Raw genomic sequence first — 18,638 nt, 5'->3', positions numbered from 1 at the left:
GACAGCTCCACCGAACGGCCAACATGATTCCTGAAGCAGCGGCACCAACACGCCAAGGTTGTAACAGCCGATTCAATGCCGGACAGTCTTGCAGGGCTTGCATTGGTTCACTGTGAAGGGAGTTCAGTCTTCTAAGCAGTTCCCTGGAGTGATTGTAACTCCAAAAATGAGGTGTGCAAACTAAACGCTGAAACCCGAAAATAGACCGCCTCGACATCTCAATTACCTGAATCTGATGATAACAGAAGAACCCGTGATTGATTGATTGATGTGTAACAGGATAGTCGATCATTACAAAGATGCTGAAGAGTCTAATTTGTGTTGCGGAAAATCAGACGTCTGAAATCTCTGCAGGGCAGCTTGTTTTTTTGTGCATCTGAGTGGAAGGAATTTCAATAACGATGTAGTCGGGGCTCCTCGCGCACGGTGAAGATAACGTGACATGAAGCGTCGCGTGAACAGGGGGCTGGATGGGAAAGGGGACCGCGATCCTCGCAACTCGAAGCTCCTGACAACAACGGTTCACAAAACGCCTCCCTTATAAAGCACGTCGTTGACATTAGCAATTGCTGGCAAGTGAAAACCTGCACACCTTAACGGTTTTTTATACTTACATTTTTCTTGAGTGGCATGTAGGCAAGTCCTGCTCATCACAGCCGTACACTGACACCACTAAACATGTTCAAGTTAATTTCTCAATTGTAATTTTGAAGACAAGATTCCCAAATTAAAATCTATATCAAAACTAGGTATTTGGATGAATGTCACGTTCTCGCAAACATTTTATTTACCGGCATTTGATTATAAATACATTTCTCAATATTCATAAAAGATGACGAAGTGTAAAAACGCTCATTACAAACACATTCTTGAGCGAATCAAAACAACCGAGTTGGAATTCTGAACAACCTTTGAAATGGGGAAACGACAACCTGGAAGGAGGCTCTAATTGCGCACCTTGTGATTTATACGAATGGAATTCATGAAAAAAAAAACAACTGAATGTTGAGCCTTTTCCACATTTTCCAAAGATATCGCCGCACGAAGATTTACTAGTGTGGTGCTTGGTGCAGCAGGCTGTGCAAGTTGGACACCTTTAAGACAAGCGGTCAGCATCTGAAAGGGCTGCCTGGCATCACTGCAAACTTAGAGATCCTTGTGTTGAATAATATGAAATAGAACACAAAATGTGCTCTGCAGTCAACAAGCGGCGGTGAGTTCCCGTTAAATGAGAATTGAGATGTTGCTCACCTGTTGACAGCCCTGCAGAATTAGTGGTGGAAATTCCACGTTCCTATGACGGGTCATTCTATCCTTAGCGGACAATCACTCTTGTCTTCCCAACAAAGTAATACTGACTTGACCCTGGAGAGATTAAGGGCCAATTCAATCTGCAACCAGGAACTCGCAAGCCTTCACATTGGGAGCCCACCCACTCTTCATCTGAGCCACCTGGCTGTAATATGAAGGCAAATCAAGAGTGCACTTAAGTCATGTCGAGCAAGAGCAAAATATCGCAGGTGTGTGTGCAAGGGTTCCAAGGAAATGGTTGTCTTTTGTCAGTCTACTCGCATAGTTGCCCATAGGCACCTGATGCGTGCTGCAATGCGCACGTGCCAATGTGCTACGTACCAACGATATCGCTGATGGCTTGTAGGCCTGTCTAATTGACGAATGTGCCAGGAAACAGGACCCTCTGTCATCGTGATGGCAATTGGCTCCGGCAGGTGTATGATTGGTCCAAAAAGTCGAATCGATCCTGATGAGGGCTGCACATGAATAAGGTCCCTGTGCTGTATTATCGATACAGCCAAGCTCTTGCTGCTAGCACCTTTCTAATTAATTCAGTCTAAAACTAAAAATATATCAAAATCAATAAATAATCACAAATCACACAAATAACTGCATTGAAAACTAACCAACGATTAATAGCAATTCACACAACTTAAAAACAGCCTAACCAATAAATAATCATTCACACAACGACTATTTTCATACCAACTCACACCAATACATTCTCCTTGAACTACAGGTTGTAGTATGGGAAGGCTGGCTGCTTGGCCTTTCGTCGTGAGCATCTCTTTTTCAGATGAGCTCCAAATGTTCATAACGCCCTTCTCTCACTCGGCACTAGTTGTCCCCCTCTCGCGCACACGGATTTCTACGCCAGCGCTCCATCAGTTGTGGAATCTTGACGGTCTTCCAAGTTCCAAAAGGGAAGAGGACACACTTTATTCCAAGGTTTGGAATGATCTTGGGTTGGAGTCTACTCTTTCATCCCAAAAATAAAATAGATTCCCAAAACTGAAATGTTGACGAAATCGTGATTAGATTCTTCTGGGATCGACTTCCCATGTAGAATAAAAAAAAAACTCTTTGACTGTTCACCCTATGCCATTTGTGCGGGGATGTATCTCCGTGGGAGTGCTCTAAACCCGCAGTGCATCTCTAATCTCTTTCATTGGCATGGCACACCTGGGACTTGGGCACACTTGTTGTGACGCACTGCTGTGAGGCACAGTTGAAATCGGCCCTCATTGCTGTCTCTCAACAAGTAATCTTCATGGGATGTCTCCAGGATGAAATAAAAGTCATTTCAATTAAATGATGCATCACACATTTCTATTGCATATTTAACAATTGACTTGATTGTTAATTTTTCATTAAGCGGAACATTGGTAGCAACAGCACTACTTGCAGCTCTGCTTGCACCCGAAATTGTTGACCACTGTATTCTTACATATTCTTACATAAGCTGCAGACGATAGGATAAAGAGTCCCTCAAAGAATGAGTGGCTGCAACTAAAATATTTTTTTTTACACCTTGTCACGAGAAGATGTTGAGCTGCCAAACACCTTGAGAGAACAACCATCAATGTTGACAATACAAACAACGCTTAGATCTACTGCCGTGTGTACATCGGCATCTCCGCTACAAACAACACGGCTGATCGACTCAACGCTCACAATACCTATGCTGTCGTCTGGAGTGAAACCTCGACCATCTTGAGGTATGCTAACAGTGGACCGTCTTCAATGTGGCGCCAGCGTCGATGTGGTGAAGTCGGGAAAGTGGCATTGATTTTCAGAGCAGAAGAGGCTGATGTTGAGCGTAGCCCCCCGCGTCTTACCTGGCCGCACAAGTCAACCTAACCGGCGCTTTGAAAAGCTGCAAAAGCTGGACTCGACTGACACGACAAGAACGAACAGAGGTTGCGCGGACGTGGCTTGAGCCCTCTAAAGTAAGTGTCTGCGTGTCTGCTGCAAAGAACGACTAAGCAATAGATGGGTGGAATTTCATAGCTTGAGTGCCTAATATATGTCGTTTGCAAGTAGTGATGCTGTGGTACAGATTAGTGTGTTGCATATGAAGATGTGGAACAGAATGTGATACAAGTTATAATTCTTCCAAAGAAACTACTCGTGGTCTGTGATTCAATCTTGTGTTTGTCTGAATGACTGTTGAATAATATTCTGAAGAAAGTTGACCAGATTTAATAGATTGTGCCCCTGACCACAGAAAATCAGAAGACTAGTTCTGAGTGTTCCATTCCTGAATGTCGGTGTCACCTGCATCTACGAGAACCTTATACAGGAGAAATACATTACTGCTACCTTAAGTATCGATAACTCAACTGGGATAAGTTAAGCTGAAGCACAGAAGGGAGCTGTGGAGCAGGCTTCATACAGTGCCACAGTAGGGAAGTCAAACGAATCAACTGAACCAGTACTAACTACTACCACGTTGTGGCACGTGGCGTAATTTGCTGGTAGCGTTTTGTTGCTCGAGAGGCTGTCGGTCTCGCTGGGTGTAGGTTTGCTATCCTAAGCCACAAATTGTGGATTGCCTAAAAGTTGATGGACAGTTTCTTCAAGTATTGGTTCAGATTACAATTTTTTTAGGTGACAGGTGGCATGGCTGCAACGAAGGCGATAATACAATGATGAAGAGATGAAACGTCTTGTTTTCAATGGAGACCTGGGTAAAGACGAGGGACGGCATAACAGAAATTCAAACGTCAGAACAAATGTGAACAATGGAAGTGCAAATTAACGTTCTAAAATGAGGTACAATGTAAAGATGTATCAAAAGGATTTGAATTAAGAAGACAATTTTAAAGGACAGTATGTTATGGATAAAATGGAACGTGCATTCAAAAGATAACTGAACTTTCAACATGTCCAAGTAAGGAATACAAGAGCTTATCGAAGACTGGGCTGAAATAGATTTTAAAATGAACACATGCATTTTGTTCTGTGTGTAAGGAGCGTCAAGCGTGAAATTGAATCTAGATTTTAGCATTCACTTTATATAGTGGAATACAAATGTTTAATCATGTTTCTAGTCGTATGGGGTTGCTTGCGTTTTTTTTAAATGGGTTAACTGGTTAATAACTTCATTGTGAATGTCTTGAAGGAAATGTTTGATAAATTCCAGCGTTTTGTTTTAGTTCATAATGGTGGACAGCATTTCTCAACAACAGCGCATAAGACTACATGGGGGAAACTGGGTCCAAACTCTATTGCTCAAGTAAAAAATATAGAAATAAAATAATAAATGTATTTTATTTATTTTATTATTTAAAATAAAATGAAAATAGGACTAATAATAGAAATAAAATAAATTTATTTTCTTATTTCTATTTTTATTTATTTTTTACCTACGTGACTTTACCGAAAAAAAACCTAAGAGTATGAATCGTTGCAGTCACGAAAGCTTCAAATCTAGAATCTATTGCTCAATTTGGATTATACGTTGTCAAGCATTGCTACCCGACTTGAAAACTCAAAACTCATGCCCAATTGCAGGCCAGGTGTCTTCAGTCACTTTTGTGCTGGACAGGAACCGCTTGCCCATGGGGGGAGGTGCCCCTTTCAAATGTGCTGAGATGTGGTATGATGGCAAAGCGCTCTTGAGGAGCCCCAGCGTGAACGGCGCGACGTCGAAAAAACATCGGTATCGCATCTGGAGTTTGTGCTCAATTGTAAACCATATCGAGGGAATTGGCATGAAGGTGATCGTAACATGTGGGCGTTTCGTAATAACAAAATCGTGGATTGTCTATATGAAACGGCAGATTTTGTTTGTAAATGGAAACATCAAGCAGTGGATTGCCCGTGGCTGTAGATAAGTTAACCGTAACCTCAAACGATGTCAACAAGTAGCTTGGTCAAACGGACAACATTGGCCAGATTTGGAGTGGCACACTATAATAATTGGTTTGCCTTGCTTGTCTTTGACGTGCCATGGAGTGTTAATTGGATGTTCTTTTGCAGGTTGAAATGCCGAAAATGATTCCTTTGAATTCAATGTAATTTGGGCAACAATGGATGCTGACAAGCAGGGTTGGCCTCAACGCAGGTAATTTGGTGTCAAACTGCAGTGCATTGAGTTTGAAGCTCAACCTTTTGCCATTTTTGCCTGGTTAATGTTGTTGAATATGCAACACTACATATGTATGTTTAATGTATTTAGCACTGTACGTATCCAACCGTACTAATCGGAGGTGCGGGGGCAGAATAAACTAAATTGTACGCATCAAATGTGTAGCATTGTAGAATCTAGATTTTATAAATGTGTCACGTGTTGGGGGGATGTAGGATTGCATCAGTTCATCAATTTAAATACATTCTTACACCCAAGATACCGTAGTATACTGTGCATGTAAAAAAAACAAATTTTTGATGTAAATACTGTGAATGAGCATTTTAATAAAATTGAGTTGCCAAATATTTTAATGCATGCACTCACCAGGGAGGAGTTAATTGCCCCATGCCTAGTGTCTGGTAAGAATGAACATGTCATTCATTGGTCATGTGAGTGGTTGTGTTTTCTGCTGCAGGATGTTTGGAGAGTTGAAGGACCACAGCCCCGGGATCAACTCCTGGTGATTTGCTCTTCCGGAGGAACGCATGAACAGGGCGGAGTGGCAGACTCCTTCACAACTGTGCTCCTCGCAGAGAGTCAACTAGCGACTTTTCTTGAAAAGTTAAACGTTATACCTGTGTCCTCCATGCATCCACATTGATTGAGAACATGTCTGTGTGCAAATAAACGGTTGCAAATATCAAATGTTGTCGTTGTCCTTGTACAATTGAACTTGCGAGACGTTTGGGCATGCTAAACGGACACGGGGTCACCTGCTGTCGTGTGTGGGAAATCTTCGTCAGCCACGGATTGTCGAGGGGGGGGGGGTACAATGTCGGCTTGTCTCTGGAAGAGAGGTGCTACCCAGGGATGCAGTGGAGAGCCAAACTCAAGCCCCATAGACCAGATCCACACTAACGCTGGATCCATATAGACCTGATCAGCACTAACTGCAGCCCTATAGATCAGAGGTAGCAAACGGCTTTTGATTCCTTACCCGTACCCGGCCGCATCAGGGTCGCAAACGGGTACCCGTACCCGGCCGTACCCTACCCGTACCCGGCTGGGTACGGGTATTGGGTACCTGATTGCGATCTCTGGGATAAAGCCATGTTGCAGGCGTGGGTGGGTTGCTTCTAGGAACTTGAATTGTGAGAAGAGACAAAACGTTGGGAAATGAGTGACAAACGGTTACTCACCAGTGACTCATGGTCTACCCGTACCCGGCCGCACCAGGGTAGCAAATGGGTACCCGTACCCGGCTGTACCATACCCGTACCCAGCCGGGTACGGGTATCGAGTACCCAGTTGCGACCTCTGCTATAGATCCGATCTGCACTCACGCTGGAGATTGCTTTAGAATCGACTTTTCTTGCGGTGCGTGACCTGACCTCTGTATGACGGTGTGAATGGCTGCTTGGTGATGGGGTAACTTGCTTGGTGACCACTATTGAGGTGTTAGGTGCCTGATGATTGGCTACTGTGTGATGCAGTCGCTATTTGCTGTATGATTTATTGCATGATGATTGGCTGGGTGATGGGGCAATGGTTGCCATGTGATAAGTGTGACGGGTTGCTAGGGTAACAGTTGCAAGGTGTGGTAACTGGTTGCTATGTGATGGGTGACTGGTTACTACGTGATGGGTTGCTGGTTGCTAGGTGATGGGTGACTGGTTGCTAAGTGATGGGTTGTTGGTTGCTATGTGATGGGTGGCTGGTTGCTAGGTGATGGGTAACTGGTTGCTAGGTGATGGGTTGCTGGTTACTACGTGATGGGTTGCTAGGTGATGGGTGACTAGTTACTATGTGATGGGTAACTGGTTGCTAGGTGATGGGTGACTGGTTGCTAAGTGATGAGTAACTGGTTGCTAAGTGATGGGTTGTTGGTTGCTAGGTGATGGGTTGCTGGTTGCTATGTGATGGGTTGCTGGTTGCTACGTGATAGGTTGCTGGTTGCTATGTGATGGGTGGCTGGTTGCTAGGAGATGGATGACTGGTTACTATGTGATGGGTTGCTGGTTGCTAGGTGATGGGTGACTGGTTGCTAGGTGATGGGTGACTGGTTACTACGTGATGGGTTGCTAGGTGATGGGTGACTGGTTGCTAGGTGATGGGTGACTGGTTGCTAGGCGACAGGATAAGCGGCCATCACATGGCGCTGGAATGTGAATGTGGAGGACGCGAAATCGGAGCCGAGCGCGCGTGGGCGCCAGGAGGCGCCAGGAGGCGCGAATCTGTCGACAGCGAAACGGAACTCGACTGGCGTCCAGAGCTCGCGAACAACGGCGACTGCCGGGGAAGAGGGAGACGAGGGGAGGAGAGACGAGGTGAGGTGGGTGAGGTGAGGTGAGGTGGATGAGGGGAGGTGAGGAGAGACGTGGGTGAGGGGAGGTGAGGTGGGTGAGGGGAGGTGAGGAGAGACGAGGGGAGGTGGGTGGGTGAGGAGAGGTGAGGTGGGTGAGGAGAGACGAAGTGGGTGAGGGGAGACGAGGTGGGTGAGGTGGGTGAGGTGGATGAGGTGGGTGGGTGAGGGGAGGTGAGGTGGGTGAGGAGAGACGAGCAGAGAGATGAGGTGAGAACATTCGATAGGAAGAGACGAGGGGAGGGAACAGGAGGAAGGGGAGGAGATACGCGGTGACGAGGAGACGAAACGAGGGGAGAGAAAAGCGAAGAGGTGACGTGTAGAGAGGTGAGCAGGGGAAAGAAGAGGTGACAACGAGGTCGGGCATTGAGGACGAGGAGGGGGAGAAGTGAGGAGGAGGAGGAGGGGAGAAGGTGACAAGAGGAACGGTGACGAGTGTAGAAGAGGTGGCTGGTGGAGACGAGACGAGGTGGAGGGGGGAGACAATAGAAATAACAAACCGGGCCACGGAATCGCCTCTCGCCGGGTCCGGGTGAGCTACTTCATTCCCAACAACAACAACCCCCTCCCCCCTCTCTCTCTCTTCTCTCACCATCGTCCTGTCATCGCCATCACGACCCGAGCAAGATTACCACCATCATCACCACCATCACCATCATCATCACCACCATCATCATCATCATCACAATCACCACCATCATCATCATCATCACCACCACCACCATCATCATCACTACCATCATTATCATCATCATCACCATCATCATCACCACCACCATCATCATCACTACCATCATTATCATCATCATCACCACCATCATCATCACCACCACCATCATCGCCACCACCATCATCACCACCACCATCATCACCACCCATCATCATCACCACGATCATCATCACCATCATCGCCACCACCATCATCATCACCATCATCACCACCACCATCACCACCACCACCATCACCACCACCATCATCACCATCACCACCATCATCACCATCACCACCATCATCACCATCACCACCATCATCACCATCACCACCCTCTTCACTCTCGTCTGTGTCCCGTGTGGAATTCGCTGCTTCATGCGGCACAGAGGCGGGCGTGGGTAGTAGATTCACTCCACGCACAGCGTTGGGGGGTTTTTAGTCTTTCTAGACTTGAAGCTTTCGTGACTGCAAGGATTCATACTCTTTGGTTTGTTCGGTAAAGTCGTGTAGGTTAAAAGAAAACAAATTAAATCACGACGTGTCGGAGGCAACACAGAAGACGGAAGCTTGTGGGGCAACACAGAAGACGGGAGCTTGTGTTGCCCCCAAAACGTGATTTAATAGTTTTTTTTGTCACTTTAAGATGTTTTCTTGTTCATGTTGTTGTTTTTTAAATCCTTTATATTAAGTTCACTTGCTTGCTTGCTTGCGCGCTTACGACCGTGCAAATATTTCGGTCGTTTTTTAACCCACTTTCCGTGATCCAATCGAGCTGACATTTTGCACAGACTCGTTGTGCGTGACAATTTCTTTTCGTGAAATTTTTTTTCCAAAATTTTACACTTTTTAGGTAAAAAAAATATGTTTAATTACCAATTGCTTAATGGTGGCAGGCAATCATCTGACCCATAGGTGGCAGCCATCTCAAGCCAGAGGACGAGAGGACTCTAGCCGCCCGTTTCAAAGACCAATGTGGGCTGGGTTGTGGCCCATTAAACACGCATATAAAGGATTTATAGTGAAAAACTTTGTTTTGTTGCGGTTGCACCCGATTCAAGAGCCGAATGGCTCACAAGGCTCTCTACCTAATACATGAAACTGAAAATCCCGCGTGTATCGGCGGCACCGCTCCCGTGTTTATTCTATAGACTTTGCTGTAGATGCGATCGTAGGCAGACGGGAACGTGGCGAGTCTTGATCCTGGGCTTGAACAGGGTGAAGGGGAGCCGACAGCACGAATGGCTTGGGGAAGGGAGCAGAGGAGAACGAGCGACCTCCCACTGAGCGAAGGGTGATCGGGGGAGGGGGTGGAGAGTGCGTGGAGGGGAGTGAGGTGAGGGGAGAGGGCTGGGAGAGTGCGTGGAGTAGAGTGAGGTAAGTGGGCTGGGAGAGTGCGTGGAGGGGAGTGAGGGGAGAGGGCTGGGAGGGTGCGTGGAGGGGAGTGAGGGGAGAGGGCTGGGAGAGTGCGTGGAGGGGAGTGAGGGGAGAGGGCTGGGAGGGTGCGTGGAGGGGAGTGAGGGGAGAGGGCTGGGAGAGTGCGTGGAGGGGAGTGAGGGGAGAGGGCTGGGAGGGTGCGTGGAGGGGAGTGAGGGGAGAGGGCTGGGAGAGTGCGTGGAGGGGAGTGAGGGGAGAGGGCTGGGAGGTTGCGTGGAGGGGAGTGAGGGGAGTGGGCTGGGAGAGTGCGTGGAGGGGAGTGAGGGGAGAGGGCTGGGAGGTTGCGTGGAGGGGAGTGAGGTGAGAGGGCTGGGAGAGTGCGTGGAGGGGAGTGAGGGGAGAGGGCTGGGAGGTTGCGTGGAGTAGAGTGAGGGGAGAGGGCTGGGAGAGTGCGTGGAGGGGAGTGAGGGGAGAGGGCTGGGAGAGTGCGTGGAGTAGAGTGAGGGGAGAGGGCTGGGAGAGTGCGTGGAGGGGAGTGAGGGGAGAGGGCTGGGAGGGTGCGTGGAGTAGAGTGAGGGGAGAGGGCTGGGAGGGTGCGTGGAGGGGAGTGAGGGGAGAGGGCTGGGAGAGTGCGTGGAGGGGAGTGAGGGGAGAGGGCTGGGAGGGTGCGTGGAGGGGAGTGAGGGGAGAGGGCTGGGAGGGTGCGTGGAGGGGAGTGAGGGGAGAGGGCTGGGAGAGTGCGTGGAGGGGAGTGAGGGGAGAGGGCTGGGAGGGTGCGTGGAGGGGAGTGAGGGGAGAGGGCTGGGAGGGTGCGTGGAGGGGAGTGAGGGGAGAGGGCTGGGAGAGTGCGTGGAGGGGAGTGAGGGGAGAGGGCTGGGAGGGTGCGTGGAGGGGAGTGAGGGGAGAGGGCTGGGAGGGTGCGTGGAGTAGAGTGAGGGGAGAGGGCTGGGAGGGTGCGTGGAGGGGAGTGAGGGGAGAGGGCTGGGAGAGTGCGTGGAGGGGAGTGAGGGGAGAGGGCTGGGAGGGTGCGTGGAGGGGAGTGAGGGGAGAGGGCTGGGAGGGTGCGTGGAGGGGAGTGAGGGGAGAGGGCTGGGAGAGTGCGTGGAGGGGAGTGAGGGGAGAGGGCTGGGAGGGTGCGTGGAGGGGAGTGAGGGGAGAGGGCTGGGAGGGTGCGTGGAGGGGAGTGAGGGGAGAGGGCTGGGAGAGTGCGTGGAGGGGAGTGAGGGGAGAGGGCTGGGAGGGTGCGTGGAGGGGAGTGAGGGGAGAGGGCTGGGAGGGTGTGTGGAGTAGAGTGAGGGGAGAGGGCTGGGAGAGTGCGTGGAGGGGAGTGAGGGGAGAGGGCTGGGAGGGTGCGTGGAGTAGAGTGAGGGGAGAGGGCTGGGAGAGTGCGTGGAGGGGAGTGAGGGGAGAGGGCTGGGAGGGTGCGTGGAGTAGAGTGAGGGGAGAGGGCTGGGAGAGTGCGTGGAGGGGAGTGAGGGGAGAGGGCTGGGAGAGTGCGTGGAGGGGAGTGAGGGGAGAGGGCTGGGAGAGTGCGTGGAGTAGAGTGAGTCGAGAGGGCTGGGAGAGTGCGTGGAGGGGAGTGAGGGGAGAGGGCTGGGAGGGTGCGTGGAGTAGAGTGAGGGGAGAGGGCTGGGAGAGTGCGTGGAGGGGAGTGAGGGGAGAGGGCTGGGAGGGTGCGTGGAGTAGAGTGAGGGGAGAGGGCTGGGAGAGTGCGTGGAGGGGAGTGAGGGGAGAGGGCTGGGAGAGTGCGTGGAGGGGAGTGAGGGGAGAGGGCTGGGAGGGTGCGTGGAGGGGAGTGAGGGGAGAGGGCTGGGAGAGTGCGTGGAGGGGAGTGAGGGGAGAGGGCTGGGAGGGTGCGTGGAGTAGAGTGAGTGGAGAGGGCTGGGAGGGTGCGTGGAGGGGAGTGAGGGGAGAGGGCTGGGAGGGTGCGTGGAGGGGAGTGAGGGGAGAGGGCTGGGAGGGTGCGTGGAGAAGAGTGAGGGGAGAGGACTGGGAGGGTGCGTGGAGGGGAGTGAGGGGAGAGGACTGGGAGGGTGCGTGGAGTAGAGTGAGTGGAGAGGGCTGGGAGGGTGCGTGGAGGGGAGTGAGGGGAGAGGGCTGGGAGGGTGCGTGGAGGGGAGTGAGGGGAGAGGGCTGGGAGGGTGCGTGGAGAAGAGTGAGGGGAGAGGACTGGGAGGGTGCGTGGAGGGGAGTGAGTGGAGAGGACTGGGAGGGTGCGTGGAGTAGAGTGAGTGGAGAGGGCTGGGAGGGTGCGTGGAGAAGAGTGAGGGGAGAGGACTGGGAGGGTGCGTGGAGGGGAGTGAGGGGAGAGGGCTGGGAGGGTGCGTGGAGGGGAGTGAGGGGAGAGGGCTGGGAGGGTGCGTGGAGGGGAGTGAGGGGAGAGGGCTGGGAGGGTGCGTGGAGAAGAGTGAGGGGAGAGGACTGGGAGGGTGCGTGGAGTAGAGTGAGTGGAGAGGGCTGGGAGGGTGCGTGGAGGGGAGTGAGGGGAGAGGGCTGGGAGGGTGCGTGGAGGGGAGTGAGGGGAGAGGGCTGGGAGGGTGCGTGGAGAAGAGTGAGGGGAGAGGACTGGGAGGGTGCGTGGAGGGGAGTGAGGGGAGAGGACTGGGAGGGTGCGTGGAGGGGAGTGAGGGGAGAGGACTGGGAGGGTGCGTGGAGTAGAGTGAGTGGAGAGGGCTGGGAGGGTGCGTGGAGAAGAGTGAGGGGAGAGGACTGGGAGGGTGCGTGGAGGGGAGTGAGGGGAGAGGACTGGGAGGGTGCGTGGAGTAGAGTGAGTGGAGAGGGCTGGGAGGGTGCGTGGAGGGGAGTGAGTGGAGAGGGCTGGGAGGGTGCGTGTAGGGGAGTGAGTGGAGAGGGCTGGGAGGGTGCGTGGAGGGGAGTGAGTGGAGAGGGCTGGGAGGGTGCGTGGAGTAGAGTGAGTGGAGAGGGCTGAGAGGGTGCGTGGAGGGGAGTGAGGGGAGAGGACTGGGAGGGTGCGTGGAGTAGAGTGAGTGGAGAGGGCTGGGAGGGTGCGTGGAGGGGAGTGAGGGGAGAGGGCTGGGAGGGTGCGTGGAGTAGAGTGAGTGGAGAGGGCTGGGAGGGTGCGTGGAGGGGAGTGAGGGGAGAGGGCTGGGAGAGTGCGTGGAGGGGAGTGAGGGGAGAGGGCTGGGAGAGGGCTGGGAGGGTGCGTGGAGGGGAGTGAGGGGAGAGGGCTGGGAAGGTGCGTGGAGGGGAGTGAGGGGAGAGGGCTGGGAGGGTGCGTGGAGGGGAGTGAGGGGAGAGGGCTGGGAGAGTGCGTGGAGGGGAGTGAGGGGAGAGGGCTGGGAGGGTGCGTGGAGGGGAGTGAGGGGAGAGGGCTGGGAGAGGGCTGGGAGAGTGCGTGGAGGGGAGTGAGGGGAGAGGGCTGGGAGAGTGCGTGGAGGGGAGTGAGGGGAGAGGGCTGGGAGGGTGCGTGGAGGGGAGTGAGGGGAGAGGGCTGGGAGAGGGCTGGGAGAGTGCGTGGAGGGGAGTGAGGGGAGAGGGCTGGGAGAGGGCTGGGAGGGTGCGTGGAGGGGAGTGATGGGAGAGGGCTGGGAGGGTGCGTGGAGGGGAGTGAGGGGAGAGGGCTGGGAGAGTGCGTGGAGGGGAGTGAGGGGAGAGGGCTGGGAGGGTGCGTGGAGGGGAGTGAGGGGAGAGGGCTGGGAGAGGGCTGGGAGAGTGCGTGGAGGGGAGTGAGGGGAGAGGGCTGGGAGAGTGCGTGGAGGGGAGTGAGGGGAGAGGGCTGGGAGGGTGCGTGGAGGGGAGTGAGGGGAGAGGGCTGGGAGAGTGCGTGGAGGGGAGTGAGGGGAGAGGGCTGGGAGGGTGCGTGGAGGGGAGTGAGGGGAGAGGGCTGGGAGAGGGCTGGGAGAGTGCGTGGAGGGGAGTGAGGGGAGAGGGCTGGGAGAGGGCTGGGTGGGTGCGTGGAGGGGAGTGAGGGGAGAGGGCTGGGAGGGTGCGTGGAGGGGAGTGAGGGGAGAGGGCTGGGAGGGTGCGTGGAGCGGAGTGAGGGGAGAGGGCTGGTAGAGGGCTGGGAGAGTGCGTGGAGGGGAGTGAGGGGAGAGGGCTGGGAGAGGGCTGGGAGGGTGCGTGGAGTGGAGTGAGATGAGAGGGCTGGGGGAGTGCGTGGAGGGGAGTGAGGAGAGAGGGCTGGGAGGGTGCGTGGAGAAGAGTGAGGGGAGAGGGCTGGGAGGGTGCGTGAGTTGGCTTACGTGCAATGCCGAGAATGCTCTGCCAACCTTCCTTTGCGGGCACCTGAAGGCAATGCCTGCACCGACATGCCCCCCCTGCCCCCCCCTGCCCTCCCCCTGCCCTCCCTGCCCCATTGTACGGTTATATGACTGGCATTGCCAACCGTGGGAAGAAGAGGGACGTGGGTATCTGATGGGATGCAGTATTATTGGATTTAGATGGCGGATGAATGAAAGCGAGGCCCCATCTCAAGGCACTGCGCATATACAGCGGGTGTATTTATTATGGAGGAGACTTCTAAGAGAGAAGTGGATGACTAAGTGGGCTTTACCTGGTAAGATAAAACATTGTTTAGTTTTACAGTATTTGTATATTTTAAAGTTATTTGTGGACCATTCCTATACTTTGCACTCCTATCGTGTTTGTGTTTTGCTTGTTGTAATGTTCTGACATGGGTGGAAAAGAGCTTTTTAGCTCATCGGATTCCTCCTGTAGAATAAATACATTGATTGTGATTCTGAACTAGGAAGGTCTTGAGCCTGGACATGGGCAGAGAGTCAATTGCACAGACTGCTGGGGGAAGGAGAATGAGCGACCTGCCACTGGCCAAAGATTAAAGGCTTCAAAATAAAATCATGGGTGTCTGAAGTGGAGAGTACTTGCAGGGGAGTATAGTGAGATGAAAGCGGAGAGGGTCCCCTATTTAGAAAGGGGGGCTCCACTGATTGCAACAACTACCGGAGCATCTCCCTCCTAAATGTGTGCTTAGAAAGTTCCTGGCACGGATTATTCAACATCGCCGTGCTAGGCGGCACACTGAGGAGAGGCTTGCGAATCCCCAACTTGTCTACAGACCGGGGCAGTTTTGCACATATGCCATATTCTCTCAATCTGCTACATCAGAGATGTAAGGAATTATCAACTTTGCCTATTTCTCTGCTTCATTCAACTGGTCAATGCCCATAATGCCATCAATACGCCTGGCCTGGGTTATTCTTCATGCTTTAATGATCCCTGACCCTCTGCTCACAATCATGAATGACCCTCATGCTGGTAGCTAGGCCTTGACAAAGCGGCAATGGCCTGGAGTCATTTCCTGTTCACCTTGGATAAGTGCAACAGAGATGTCATTTGGTCCCTACACTTGTTTTTTTTTACATAGTTTGAATAACTGTCTTTGGCTGTACCCGAGGAATATTCGTCTGGTACAGATACAATGGGAGGCCAATTTATGTTCGGGTGCAGTGAAGGGATTGCTTGCTTTTGGTCAACCATGTTATGTATACTGTTGACGTGTTCACTCTGAAGAGTCTAGTGCTGAACCTGGAGCATGCCACTAAGAGATGAGGCTTTATCAGCAGCCCCACCAAAACAAAGACAATTGCCTGGGTATTTTATGTCATCAAATATTATACCCCCTTTAACTCCTCATGAGTTATGGGGCAGTTGTGGAGAGAGTTGAGAATTTTCCATAGTTGGGCAGTATGCATATGACCAGCTCCGGTTTACCATCGGAGGTCTCACTGCGAATCAGTTGAGCAGCATTATGCTTTCATTAGCTGGGCAACGCTGTGGGGAAGCTACCTGGCCTTTCACTCCATACAAAGCTCTGCATCTTCTCGGCCAGGTGTGTCGTCCCTTCTCCACGCTTGTGAAACGTGGACCCATTTATAAGAACATCTGAGCCAGTTTGAAACATTCAATTAATCAGTCTAAGATTTCTAATGTGCCATATTCAACAGAAAGCTGATACAGATGCTGGCTGCCTACTGTCTGTCCTGGGATTAATCAGGCTGGATTGTGTGAGAAGCTCACAGATCCTCGAAAGAAATAGACATAGTCCCCTCAGTGAGCTCCTCCAGCAGATGAGGCTGCGTTGGCCAGGTCATGTAGCTCAAATGCCCAGCCACCGAATTCCCAAGCAGACGGGGTATGGGCTATAGAAGAAATGTGTTTATGTGGTACAGGAGCATGTTATTGAACTTGCCAAATACTGTTACCAGCAGTGTCAGATTTGAAGGATTTTCGTGAAGGACTCTACTGGGCAGTTGGAGACGCTCGCCCTCCAACGCTCGCCCTCCATCAATAGCGGAGAGGATTGACACAACAATACACAGGGTATCGGGCGCATGAAACACAGCAAGTTGACACAGTGGGGAGAACAGGTGGTGCATATGCCAGTCATCTCAGCCAGTTAACCTGTAACCACTAGGTCTGACCTGTCACCTCCTGTCAGAAGGTTTTCTATGCTTCATGTGGTCTCAAAGTGCATCAAGCCTGGCATCAGCGCAATGGTGACATCACCGCCACTTCGCGAATGGCGGCTGTTGTTTAGGTAGGAGGGTGTGTGGAGGGGAGTAGAGTGAGATGAGAGGTAGCAGAATGCGTGGAGGGGAGTAGCGAGAGATGAGAGGGGATCGTTAGGTATTGACGAGGACCAGAGCACGAAAATACTTGTTCTGTGTACCTACCTGTTCATGATGCCATTCACTAGAAATAACTTTTCCACTTTACGTCTTTTAGTTTTCCAACCGTGATGAGTGGGGGATGTATGTACTGTATGTACGTTGAACTTCTTTCACACCGTACGTAGACAACCGTGATAATCGGAGGTGCGGGGTTCTTGCGGTCAGTGCAAATCTCTGACGTTCGGATGCTTTATGGGGATGTGCAGTATTTCACAGTGTGTTTAGGCTTAATAATGTATAAGTAATCCCTTGCAAAGGAAGACAGCTGTGTTTTCTCACATGGTGATAATTACAACGTGTATGCTCTTGGTAACTCAGATGGTAACTGGAAGCAGTGGTAACTGCCAGAGGTGAGATGATGAGCGGCGCACTCCCTCCTCGCGTACACACGCGCGTGTGTGCACCCAGGCAGCAGACTCACAGCGATGCCTGCGTGCACGCACGAATCACACCTCCGATTTGCCCGGTTGGCTATGTACGGTGCGAAAGAAGTTCAACGTACATACAGACTCGTGTGCTTGGCTCGTGCGCGCTGCTACATTCGGCTGCCAAGGCTTCGGAGCGAAGCACGTCCCTGACATGACATCATCACTGTGTGACTGCTGATTGTATTTTAGATTCGATGAATGGGGTTGCTGTTGCTTCACCAAATGCCAGAGGCGCACACTGAATTTCCCAACGCGCTCTGCTTGCGGTTGCCGTTTTCTCACCAGTGATGTTTACATATGGCACCAGGTACTCGTTTACGGCTTCGATGTCTCAGCAGAGGCTCAAAACCGCTTCAGATATCCTTAACTCATGTTGGCCGTGGCCGGGAATCGAACTCGGGTCGCTAACCATTATTGAGCAGTCGCTGTTTCACACACACGGACACTCTTGCAGGTGGTAGTTGCTTCCCAGCAGAGGCACGCTTCTCCTGATTAGCAACAGGCCAGCTGCCGAACAGCCACCAGCCTCAACAGTATAATACCACTGAGATCAGGCCGCTATGGCCATGTGTGCGGCGGCACAGACTGATGGTGGTAGCGGCATGCTTTTGCATTGGGACTTTCCACGGCCGAGGGTGTTTTCACATCTGCAGTCAAGACATACACTTGCATGCTCCTAAACTCATGAGATCTCAGAAGCCAAGGAAGAATGAGCCTGGTTAATTCGTAGATAGATTCCCTGGGAATACCAGGTGGTCCAGGAGGTGGTCGTATACAGCAGTGGATTGTTACATCTAAAAGCTTTGCTATGCAGCGCAGTATTAGCACAGTCACAGTAGGTGCCGGGGGGTGACGGGCAATGTGGGCAGATGTGGTGATGGAGAGCCCTTAGGCCAGTCTTGTGCAGTTGTTTTACCATCAGCCTTATTATCGCACTTGTTTACCCAGGAAAGCCTCGCTGGATCTCGAGACTTCTTCAGGAGGGTCCTTCCAAGTTAGGAGCATTGTTGCAGTGTGTGTAATGCCAATGAGTAATCTGCAGTGTCATTTTTAACCATTATTAAAATATATTGCATGTTTTTTCCGCTGCGGTTGGAAATTAAGCGAACCCGGACGGAAAACCCATGCAGAACAAGGGGGAGGCATACAAATGTCGCGCAGAAAGGCGCCCGATTCGATAATCGAACCGAGGGCCTTCTTGTTTGTGAGGCGAAAGTGCTATGACTGCGCCGCCACCCTCCCGCTGTCATTTTATAATGTAATAGAATCACACCCTGGTGATCGTTATGTCAATCACAGCAGTCCACGGTGTGTTAGCTGGATCTTTGTTGGAGTTTGAGTCGTATATTTCGGATCGTTTTGGCCGCTTTCTCTTGTGTTAGAGTTGAGTCTAGGTTTAGAATTGGGGGTTGAGGCAGGGTCTGAATAGACATTTGTTTTACGTTCTGGACTGAGGTGACTGTACAAGTCATGAACATGTTTGAAAGAGCATTACTCTTTGTCTAAGCAGGGTTATACAGTATTTACCATAATTTTAAAGGATGAAATCCCCTGCCTACGATTTCACACATTATCACATTTGCACAATGTGTCTTAGCGAGTGCGATATTAATGTGATCCATCACAGGCGCTCTATTTATTACGGACTATCACGTTGTGCAGCAGCGTCCGCATGGAAGGAAGGTGACAATTACGGCAGTATTCGTCTCTCGCCGACTTATCGCCTGGAGGAGGGTGCCTTCTC

At 51.7% G+C, this 18,638-nt stretch overlaps 1 protein-coding gene and 1 long non-coding RNA gene across 2 annotated transcripts in view; both read left to right on the top strand.

The window, feature by feature from the left end:
* The first annotated feature begins 3,263 nt into the window (after positions 1 to 3,263).
* LOC144732667 (uncharacterized) lies at positions 3,264 to 6,073 on the top strand. The gene is made up of 2 exons (XR_013588220.1): positions 3,264 to 5,362; positions 5,844 to 6,073. It is a non-coding gene; the product is annotated as an uncharacterized LOC144732667 (long non-coding RNA).
* A 1,522-nt stretch (positions 6,074 to 7,595) lies between these two features.
* The window catches only part of LOC144732664 (rho guanine nucleotide exchange factor 7-like), a 32,243-nt gene continuing 21,200 nt past the window's right edge, over positions 7,596 to 18,638 (top strand). The window contains exon 1 of the mRNA XM_078614208.1: positions 7,596 to 7,695. The gene's annotated coding sequence lies outside the window, so the exon portion shown is untranslated. The remainder of the gene's footprint in view (positions 7,696 to 18,638) is intronic.

Source organism: Lampetra planeri, chromosome 43 (assembly GCF_965212315.1).
Source record: "Lampetra planeri chromosome 43, kcLamPlan1.2.h2, whole genome shotgun sequence".
In the NCBI taxonomy this organism is placed as follows: domain Eukaryota; kingdom Metazoa; phylum Chordata; class Hyperoartia; order Petromyzontiformes; family Petromyzontidae; genus Lampetra; species Lampetra planeri.
This window is presented reverse-complemented; position numbering and strand designations above follow the sequence as displayed.